The sequence below is a fragment of the Elephas maximus genome, chromosome 6 (genome assembly GCF_024166365.1).
Source record: "Elephas maximus indicus isolate mEleMax1 chromosome 6, mEleMax1 primary haplotype, whole genome shotgun sequence".
NCBI lineage: Eukaryota > Metazoa > Chordata > Mammalia > Proboscidea > Elephantidae > Elephas > Elephas maximus.
The window spans coordinates 141,325,983-141,336,990 of NC_064824.1; the positions used below are offsets into that span (position 1 = coordinate 141,325,983).

Sequence of the window (11,008 nt, forward strand, 5' to 3'; positions counted from 1 at the left end):
GGGCAGGCAGAGCAGACATGTGGGGGGCAGGTGGAAGGGGCAGGTGGAGGGGGCAGGTGGGGGGGCATGTGGAGGTGGCAGGTGGGGGGGCAGGTGGAGTAGTCAGGTGGGGGGCAGGTGGAGGTGGCAGGTGGAGGAGGCAGGTGGAGGGGCAGGTGGAGCAGACAGGCAGGGGGCAGGTGGAGGTGGCAGTTGGAGGGGGCAGGTGGAGGTGGCAGGTGGGGGGCAGGTGGAGGGGGCAGGTGGAGGTGGCAGGTGGAGGGCAGGAGGGGGGCAGGTGGGAGGCAGGTGAGAGGCAGGTGGAGGGGCAGGTGGAGTAGACAGGTGGGGGGCAGGCAGAGCGGACAGGTGGGAGGCAGGTGGAGGAGGCAGGTGGAGTAGACAGGTGGGGGGCAGGCAGAGCGGACAGGTGGGGGGAAGGTGGAGGTGGCAGGTGGAGGGCAGGAGGGGGGCAGGTGGGAGGCAGGTGGAGGGGCAGGTGGAGTAGACAGGTGGGGGGCAGGCAGAGCGGACAGGTGGGGAGCAGGTGGAGGGGGCAGGTGGAGGTGGCAGGTGAGGGGCAGGAGGGGGCAGGTGGAGTGGACAGGTGGGGGGCAGGTGGAGGGGGCAGGTGGAGGGGGCAGGTGGAGGGGGCAGGTGGAGGGGGCAGGTGGAGGGGGCAGGTGGGGGCAGGTGGAGTGGACAGGTGGAGGGGGCAGGTGGAGGAGGCAGGTGGAGGGGCAGGTGGAGCAGACAGGCAGGGGGCAGGTGGAGGTGGCAGTTGGAGGGGGCAGGTGGAGTTGGCAGGTGGGGGGCAGGTGGAGGGGGCAGGTGGAGGGGGCAGGTGGAGGTGGCAGGTGGAGGGCAGGAGGGGGGCAGGTGGGAGGCAGGTGGGAGGCAGGTGGAGGGGCAGGTGGAGTAGACAGGTGGGGGGCAGGCAGAGCGGACAGGTGGGAGGCAGGTGGAGGGGGCAGGTGTAGACAGGTGGGGGGCAGGCAGAGCGGACAGGTGGGCAGGTGGAGGTGGCAGGTGGAGGGCAGGAGGGGGCAGGAGGGGGGCAGGTGGGAGGCAGGTGGAGGGGCAGGTGGAGTAGACAGGTGGGGGGCAGGCAGAGCGGACAGGTGGGGAACAGGTGGAGGGGGCAGGTGGAGGTGGCAGGTGGGGGGCAGGAGGGGGCAGGTGGAGTGGACAGGTGGGGGGCAGGTGGAGGGGGCAGGTAGAGGAGGCAGGTGGGAGGCAGGTGGGGGGGCACGTGGAGGAACAGGTGGACGGGCTGTATAAACACCACGCCTACAGAGGAGCCTCAGAGGGCTACGCAGGAGTGAGGACAGACGAGAAGCAGACTGGCCTGGTGAAAACAAAAATCAGATTTCAACATAAAAATGATTACAGGAGAGAAAGATGGGCGACACACTGGATAATCATCAAGGGAGGTTCCATCAACAAGGCACAAAGTTCTGAGTCGGCATGCACGGAATATAGCTCCAAAGCGTGCAAAACCAAAACTGACAGAATTAAAAGGAGAAACAATCCACGGCCGTAGCCTTCTCAGTAACTACAATAAAAGCAGACAATAAAACCGGGGCAGGAACAGTAGGTGTGAACACCACGACCAACAGACATAACTGACACACAGAGGGGACAAGTCTCCCTAATCGACGTATCCTCTGCAAGAATACAGAAAGTGGTCATAAAATTAACCACGTAACCAACCGTAACCCGCTGCCGCAGAGTCAATTCTGCCTCAGTGAATCACAGCCAACCATAAAGCAGAACTCAAAACATTTTTAAAAATGGAAATGCTATACGGTACATTCAGTGACAATACTGAAATAAAAACAACAAAAATAAATGCAAACTAGGAAATTCGCAAATGGTTGAAATTAAAAAATGCATTTCTAAATAAGAATGAAAAAATCAGATACTACTCTAAACAAAATAATAACGGAAACGTCATTAAAAACCTTGTGTAACCCAGCTAACGCCACATGTAGGTGGAAATTTATAGCCTTCAGTACATCCATTACCAGTACCAGCCGCCATGGAGTCGATTCCGGCTCATGGCGACCCCACGTGTGTCAGAGCAGAACTGTGCTCCATAGGGTTTTCAATGGCTGATTTGGGGTAGCAGATTACCAGGCCTTTCTCCCGAGGTGCCTTAGGCTGGACTCTAACCTCCAACCTTTTGGTTAGCAGCCATAGTACAGTAACCCTTTGCACCACCCAGGGCCTCATTATTAACCAAAGTCCATAGAAAAAAGTCAGATTTCATCAGTTCTTCACTAATGTCCTTTTTCTGTCCCAGGATCCCATCCGTGACCCCACATTACATTTAGTCCTTGTGGTTCCTTCAGCTCTTCTCTGCTGAGACAGCTTCTCAGACTCCCCTTGTTTTTGATGACCCTGACAGCTTTGAGCAGTACTGGTCAGGTGTTTGGTAGGATTTCCCTCTAGCTGGAATTTGTCTGATGTTTTTCTCAGGATTCAACGAGGGTGATGAGAGTAAGGTCACAGAGGTAAACTGCCATTCTCATTACACAATTTTATTTCTAAATGCATATAGTATCCCTGGGAAGGTCTGCAGGGAACCTAACTCCAGGGCTGTACATTTCAGTTATGAACCATGGGACCCGATAACCTACTTAAACAAATAAAATAAAACTAACACAAATAGTAAAACCCTCATGTAAACAATAGCCTTTGGTTAATAACAACGTATTGATATTGGCTCATCAATTGTAACAAATGTATCACAGGCATGCTGCCATGTTAATTACAGGAGAAACTGTGTGTGCGTGTGTGTGTTTGGAGGATAATATGGGAACTCTTTGTATTCTCTGCTCCGTTTTTCTGTAAACCTAGCACTGCTCTAAAAATAAAACCTATTACTTAAGAATAGACAAATACAAACAACAAAAAAAAAAAAACCATGAAAAGAAAACATTCAACCAGGGAAGGAAGGTAAGTATGCCTTGTACCCAACAGTTTCAAAGTACTCTTGACTCTTTGCCTTTCCATCCAATCACCTCCAACACAGAAATCTCTACTCCCAGAGCCCCTGTTCCCAGGGGCAAAGGTTCCCTTCCAGCAGCAGCAGCAGAAGGGAAAGGGGTTTGGGAGGAAGCAGACCTCATTTAACCCTCTCCCCCTCCCCCCCAGCCCTCCTAACAGCCAGTCCCCAAAGGTCGCTTGAGCACACCAGGCACCTGGAAAGCAGGAACCGAGAAGAGAGTAAAAAGATGAAGAAGCTTTCCAACTATGCTCTTTAGGTCTTCTTTTCTTTTCATTTTAAGGCTTTTTAATCCTTTCCTCAAAAACTGGGAGCTCGTCTGAGTCTCTTCTGCTTCCACCTAGCCCCTGGTGAAGAAGTTTGCCAACATTGTCCTGAAGAAGCAATCTTCCCAAGCCCCTGGCCCTTCTTAAGGCTAGTGGTCTCAGTAGGAAAAGCAAGTCCCTCTCTCACCTGCCAGGGCAACTGCTGGACCCTGTTCCTCGAAAACACTGGCTTCCTACCTGACCCAAGTTATCTAGGACCACCCAGGGCCCAGTGTGACTGCAGTAGACTCCCTGAGGCACACAGGGCCTGACTTCATAGAGAAAGTCTGGGGGATGGGGGGCCTGCCTTCACAGGGAAAGCATAAGGTGGGGCCCCCAAGGTCTGCCTTTACAGAGAGAGAATAAGGCGGGGCCCACAGGGCCCGCTTTCACAGAGAGAAAGTAAGGAGGGGCACCCACAGGGCCTGCCCTCACAGCGAGTAAGTGGTGGGGGGACAAGGCCTGCCTTCACAGAGAGTAAAGGGGGGCCCCACAAGGCCTCCCTTTACAGAGGGAGAGCAAGGGAGCCTCACAGGGCCTGCCTTCAAAGAGAGTAAAGGGGTGCAGGGCTTACCTTCACAGAGAGAATGGGGAGGCGCACAGGGGCTGCCTTCACAGAGAGGGGTGCAGGGCCTGCCTTCACAGAGAGCCATCCATGCTCTGCCTTGTACTGCCCTCTCCTCATCCCGGGCAGGGGCTGCCATAAGCCAGGGCCCCCTCTGGATGATCCCCCAGGCCTCTGGGATACTGGTTCCTTAAATTGCTCTTTCTGTCATCCCAAGCTTTATGTGAAACGAGCTCCTTCTGAAGGCACCTGGAGAGCAATGGGGCTTCGATAACTCAAAACCAGAAGATTAAGCCTGTTGCCCTGAAGTCAACCCTGACACGTGGCGACCCTATGTGTCACAGGCTAGAACTGCTCCACAGGGTTTTCTTGGCTGTAATCTTTAAGGAAGCAGGTTGCCAGGCCTTTCTTCTGTGATGCCACTGGGTGGGTTGGAAACCCCAACCTTTAAGGTAGCAATCGAGCATAAACCATTTACACCACCCAGGGACCTAAATATCCCTTCAAAGGGAGCTCAAAAAAAGATGTAAAATATGGCCTCATGTCTTCTTGGAACATCCAATAATGTCAGCGCTGTTCGGGTTAGTCCTGGGCTACGCCAACTCAGAGAATCTTAAAAGCAACCTAGGAGCCACCAGGCCGAAGGAAATTAAACGGCAAGACCTCTTGGTGAATTCCCTTCCTGGATCCAGGGACTAGAATGAGAACACCCCTAAGGCACTAGATGGGTTTTATGGAAAAGCTGGTTGTCACACAAACAGCCTACAGGGACTGAGGTGACAGCAATCCTCTAAGGTGCTGTCACCAGCCACACAGGGATTCAGCCCGACTCGCTGGCTCAATAAACACACCAGGCCGGGAGGCCAAGAGGTCCAAGGCATAGTCAGCTCACACAGCACCAGGAAGCCACAGCCCACGGGGCCCCCCACCACCTGCTCACAGAGGGAGGTGCCCATCACAGACAGCACCCCTGACACCACTGATCTCTGCACACCTCCCCTTTCTAATGTGAAGAAACCGGACTTGTGAGAGGAAACAAGGTGAGGCCTAAATTCGGCAAGCGGAGAAAAAACCCAAAGCTCCCCTCTTCATTAGGTGCCGCGGCGATCAGCGTGGACTCTGACAGCCGCTGCTGGCTCTGACCCTCTGAGGCTCCTCTCCCCCTGGGCTCCAGCTTGCTTCCAGGGAGAAGTCAGCAGCACAGCCCCAGGGCGGCAGAGACAGCGTCTGCTCCCACAGACGGTGTGGAGGGGACACGATGCACCGTGGCCCCGGGCCAAGAGGAACACGGTGAGTCGGCAGACAACTGCTCCAGTGAAGGTCCGCAGACTGGGCCCTGGCAGAGGAAACCAGCAGGTGGACGGGTCCCAGGCTGGGACAAGTTACAAACAACCAGACAGCAGAGAATGCTGGCTTGTTTTGTACCCTCCTGTCTCTGCAGGGGGCAGGTAGAGAAAAGGGGGGCCTGCAGGTTCTCATCCCAGGGGCCAGACTTAAGGAAAAGAACGCAGATGGGCTTAAGCTTCTCTGGTCAGAAACCCAAGGAAGGCCAGCCTGTGGGAAGGGTATCCCTCAGACACCTTGGCCAGGACATGAGTCTGCCTGGAGAGAAAGGAGCCCAGGAGCCAGGAAGAGCAGGGCGGCAGCTCGGCTCCCTGGTCGGGTGGTCCATGCCACTGGCTGGAAACATCTTGACCCTGCAGCGGACTGTGTCCCAGATTTCTGGGGGGCCTCCCTTGCTGCCCAAAGCTGTCCACCCCAGGGGGCCTGTGTGCTTCCTCTCTGTCCCTCTCCTTTCTCCCGGACCTTCCGCACAACCTGGCTGCAGCAGCCTCCCTCCACCATCCTCTCCCTGGCCCCACACCTTCCCGCAGCCCACCCTCCTCATTCCAGCAGGGCATGAAAATCCTACAATGTGGAGCTCCTACCCCACTGCAGAGGTGCACTGAGCTCCATGTCATTCTCCTCCCTGAAGCCCCACTACTTTAAACATCAAACAGTACCAACTTCCTAATTTACAGGCTAAACAACGACATCTCATTCTAGGCTCAAACTGCATTCATGTTTATTTTTCAAAATCCAGACATCACACTTGATGTTAAAAACATCAAATGGCCACTCTACGAAACATGAGAAAGTGAATTCGTATTCTTTTTCTGGGGCACTTGTCTAAGTCTGCGCAGCTGATACGAGATCCCCACGAACTTCACGTCGTTGAGAAGTGACAGAGACCACTGCATCCAGTGAGATTCTGAGCTTGGTCATTCAGAAGACTGCACAAGCACCCACACAAAGAGAGTCTCGGCCACTGACAACATTTCAAAGGCCACTGGTGGAATACTCCGAGCAGGATCCCGTGTCACGGGGCACATGGCCCACGGCTGTAGCTCTAGCCCAGTGCTGAGATTCTACAAGAGGCTTATGGTTTCTAAACGGCAGAGTTTTCTTCCCAGCAGGAGCATGTCTATAAAATTGACTTGAAAAGCATCCAAATAAACTTGGAATGCACAGGAAACCTGTGTTTAACAGTAATTTGCAAAAAGTACACATTCATTTCTCATAAAACCGGAAAATACAGGATGTGGTGTCATAGAAAACAATGGCAAAGACGTTACCTTGACGGGAGATTCTAATCAACGTCCCACAACAAATATGCCTAACTTGGACACATGGAGCCACCTGTCCGTTCCCATGCTCCTGAGGACTGGCCTTCCTCTTGGATACAATCCCCTCCAGACTAGGCTGAGCATGACCATTTGTCCAGGCTTGGCGGCCAGTCCTGGGTCACATCAAGCGTCCACCCCATTCCGGTTGTGACAAGTCTTGGTTTGGAATTAACATGCAGCGCCCCCTATTAGGACGTCTATCCCCCAAGACTCCAGAGAAGGCTCTGGGGGAAGAAGACTCAGGTGCAAAACCCCAGTCTCCATCAGGCCATTTACCCACCTGCCAGCCACCAGCAAAAGTCAAAGACAAGTCCTTCCAAAGGTAAGGGGCAAATGGGCCCAAGACCCCACCGGACACTCCTTCAGCAGCGATGGCAGTGTCAGCATGATGGGCAGTCACCCTCTGTCCTTGGCACAACCATCCCCTGCTGAATCTCAAATACTGGAAAACTGGAAACTGTTGAGAAACATTAAAATAATGTACTCTCAGACAATTTAAGCGGCGCAACAAAGACCCAAATTGCTCTTTTCTGCTCGTAGATGGTTCTGATATTTTAAGTAATGTCCCTCGGCCAACTACTGAGCTGATTCAGCCCACAGATCACACATGCAGGCCCCAGAAGCCCCAAATCCACCAGAAAAGGCAACAGAACGCCACCTCCCACAAACAATAAGTGTGGAGGCTGCATCCACACAGACCAGCCTGCCAGGGCCCTCGTAGCAGGTCCAGCAGCTTCAGATAGGGACGCCGACACACGGAACGTTCCACCTGGCCCAAGCATTCCACTGAGAGCCTCACTGAGCACCAAAAACCTCCCTTGCACATCTGGGGCCAGGCCCCCAGCCGTGTGTGGTTTGCCTTTACAGAAGTTTGGGTCTGCCCCGGCATGGATGCCTCCAGGTGGGACTTGAAATGGCTGGAGCCTGAGCAGAGTGGGAGGTACCTCTCCAGCCCCACCCCGCCCTGCATCTTCCTCTCCAGTCCTCGGGCGGATGTCCTCTACAGCGTCCAGGCCTGGGCTCCCCACTCCAGGCCACCACTGGCACCTGCCTGGTGCCGCTGCTCCCCCTCACTCCACTTTCCAGGAACCCGGCTACACCCAGCCACCCCTAGAGAGCTGGCCCCTGCTGCTCATCTGCAGGTGTGGATGGCCCTAGAGAGCTGGCCTTGCTGCTCACCTGCAGGTGTGGATGGCCCTAGAGAGCTGACCTGTGCTGCTCACCTGCAGGTGTGGACGGCCCAGAGAGCTGACCTGTGCTGCTCACCTGCAGGTGTGTAAAGCACAGAGAGCTGAACTGCGCTGCTCACCTGCAGGTGTGGATGGCCCAGAGAGCTGGCCTTGCTGCTCATCCGCAGGTGTGGACGGCCCATTGCCCTGTCCACATGACTAGGAGAAGCAACACTTTAAAAAATGCTACCGATGGCTGAGGGGGTCACAGAAGAGAATCAAATTGCAGAAAGACGTAAAAGTAGATCATTGTGACTGTTTTCAGAAGCATAGAGACCCCCCCCATGGGGGCAGCCCAATGGGGCCCCAGCCTGTCACCCCCCAGCCCACCACTCAAGGCCCCGCTGGTGCATTCCCTAAGGCTGGGCTTCTTGCAGGAGGATAGCTGGGCTTCAGCACCTTTAGGCCAGGTCCTCTGCCGCACGGCATCCTCCTAGCTCTCAGTGGCCCACATGTCCTCCCAGCCATTGCCAGCTCCTGCCCATTATCTTCCCATCACGACAGCCTGGGAATGGAGACAACTGCCTCCCCTCAGAAGTGGTCTTTGGGTACGCTGACATCAAATCCTAGTAAGACAAGACAATCACCTTCCTAGATGAAGCACCGTCAACAAAGACGCGTGGCGCCCAGGATGATGACCCTGCTGACGAGGACATCACTGTGCCCTGCAGTGGCTGGCAGTGAAGGCCACTGAAGATGGTCTCTGCAGCAGTGTTACCTGCGTGTGCTCCGTCACTCAGAATACGAGCTCACTGCATCCGACTGCTGAGTGTAGATGCCCATGAGGCGTCTACGATGGCTGCCTGACTCCCAACGGCCATCACCAACACCACCACCACCATCAGGCTCTACTTCAGCTCATGGCGTCAGGCACTCCAGAAAACAAAGTTCCTCATCTCTGGCCTACTGCTAAAGCATCCCAGTGAAAACCTCTGTGTTCCATTCTCCAACGTGCCCCAACACCTTCTCACATTTCTAAAACACCTTTTTACCCACTAGGATCTAACAAGGAATAAAACTAGCCATGCCCCCCTCCCCTTCCCTTTCCTCTCTCAGAGGATAAATGAACCACACAAGGGAGTGATTGGAATGAAAAGCACCCTGCTCTCACACAGCCACCTCGAGACTCTGCAGTTGTTCTGGCAAAGCCAGTGTGAACCAGGCGCCCCGTGCACATTCACGGAGCAGATTCAAGGCCACAGGCCCTGTGTGTCCACAAGAGCAGGTTCACGAGACTGGGCACCCCTGTGCACACCAAGACAAAAGGCCACACACTCTGTGTGCCCACAAAGGCAGGTTCACAAGACTGGGCACCCCTGTGCACACCACCAGGGCAGACGAAAGGCCATGTACTCTGTGTGCCCACAAAGGCAGGTTCACGAGACTGGGCACCCCTGTGCACACCACCAGGGCAGACGAAAGGCCATGTACTCTGTGTGCCCACAAAGGCAGGTTCACGAGACTGGGCACCCCTGTGCACACCACCAGGGCAGACAAAAGCCCACACACTCTGTGTGCCCACAAGGGCAGGTTCACGAGACTGGGCACCCCTGTGCACACCACCAGGGCAGACAAAAGCCCACACACTCTGTGTGCCCACAAGGGTAGGGTTCATGAGACTGGGCACCCCTGTGCACACCACCAGGGCAGACAAAAGGCCATGTACTCTGTGTGCCCACAAGGGGAGGGTTCACGAGACTGGGCACCCCTGTGCACACCAAAAGGGCAGACAAAAGGCCATGTACTCTGTGTGCCCACAAAGGCAGGTTCACGAGACTGGGCACCCCTGTGCACACCACCAGGGCAGACAAAAGCCCACACACTCTGTGTGCCCACAAGGGCAGGTTCACGAGACTGGGCACCCCTGTGCACACCACCAGGGCAGACAAAAGGCCATGTACTCTGTGTGCCCACAAGGGGAGGGTTCATGAGACTGGGCACCCCTGTGCACACCACCAGGGCAGACGAAAGCCCACGCACTCTGTGTGCCCACAAAGGGCAGGTTCACGAGACTGGGCACCCCTGTGCACACCAAGGCAGACTCAAGGCCACGTGGCCCTGTGCACCCACGAGGGCAGGCTCACATTCTGTACGTCAGACCACACGGGCAGATGGGCAACTGCTGCCGTGACGCTCTCAGGACCAGACAGTCACCCAATTCAGACCACACGGGCAGACAGGCAACTTCTGCCGTGAAGCTCTCAGGACTAGGCAGTCACCCGATTCAGACCACACGGGCAGACGGGCAACTGCTGCCGTGAAGCTCTCAGGACCAGGCGGTCACCCAAGTCAGACCACACGGGCAGACAGGCAACTGCTGCCATGAAGCTCTCAGGACCAGGCAGTCACCCGATTCAGCTGAAATCAACCTGAACGTGAAAACGGAGCGCATCCAGAATTCTGGATCACACTATTTGATACGGAGGGAGGAACTCCCACTAAACGTGCCCTAACTATAACAGATGCAAAAAGGTTAGAAGAGGTTCTGTACACAAGATCTAGAAAATCTAAGTGTGCTAAGAACAGGCTCCAGCTTTCTCTAATCCAACAGCATTTCACAAACCCACTGAATCAACAAGTCACTATAAAAGCCCAATTTCTGCGAAGGATTTCTCGGGAAAACTCATCTATAATTTTAAAAGGAACTAACTCAGCTATCCCCCGCGTGTCTGCTGTTTGTCGTGCCGTGGGGGCTTGTGTGTTGCTGTGATGCTGGAAGCTATGCCACCGGTACTCAGATACCAGCAGGGCCACCCACGGAGGACAGGTTTCAGCTGAGCTTCCAGACTAAGGCAGATGAGGAAGAAGGGCCCGGCGGTCTACGTCTGAAGATAATTAGCCGGTGATGCTTGGTAAAGTACAGGGTCAGTGAAAAAGAGGAAGACCCTCGACGGTATGGATTGACACAGTGGCTGCCACAATGGGATCAAGTGTGACAGCAACTGGCATAGGATGGGCAGCGTATCGTTCTGTTGTACACAGGGTCGCTATGACTGGGAACCATCCGACGGCACCTGACAACAACAAAACTCAGCTATGAACGCAAGGGAATCAAAAGGTAACCTTTCGCTCTCGTGCCGGGATGTAGCCTCTTGATTTAGCACCTAAACAACCGCACCGTAAGGAGCACCCTTTTGAAAGCACAGCCTAAGAGTCTGGAGGGAAAACCATCACCAACCAGGGTACTCACTCAGTGCAGGAATCTGAGACAATGGCTGACAACTCCCTCCCCAGCCTCGGGGCGAACAGGAGTC

At 54.8% G+C, this 11,008-nt stretch overlaps 1 protein-coding gene and 1 long non-coding RNA gene across 4 annotated transcripts in view; one reads left to right on the forward strand and one right to left on the reverse strand.

The window, feature by feature from the left end:
* HDAC4 (histone deacetylase 4) overlaps window positions 1-11,008 on the reverse strand; it is a 338,424-nt gene that overhangs the window by 270,522 nt on the left and 56,894 nt on the right. The window lies entirely within an intron of this gene.
* Window positions 9,099-9,583, forward strand: LOC126078270 (uncharacterized). Its single transcript, XR_007518012.1, has 3 exons — window positions 9,099-9,128; window positions 9,285-9,358; window positions 9,517-9,583. It is a non-coding gene; the product is annotated as an uncharacterized LOC126078270 (long non-coding RNA).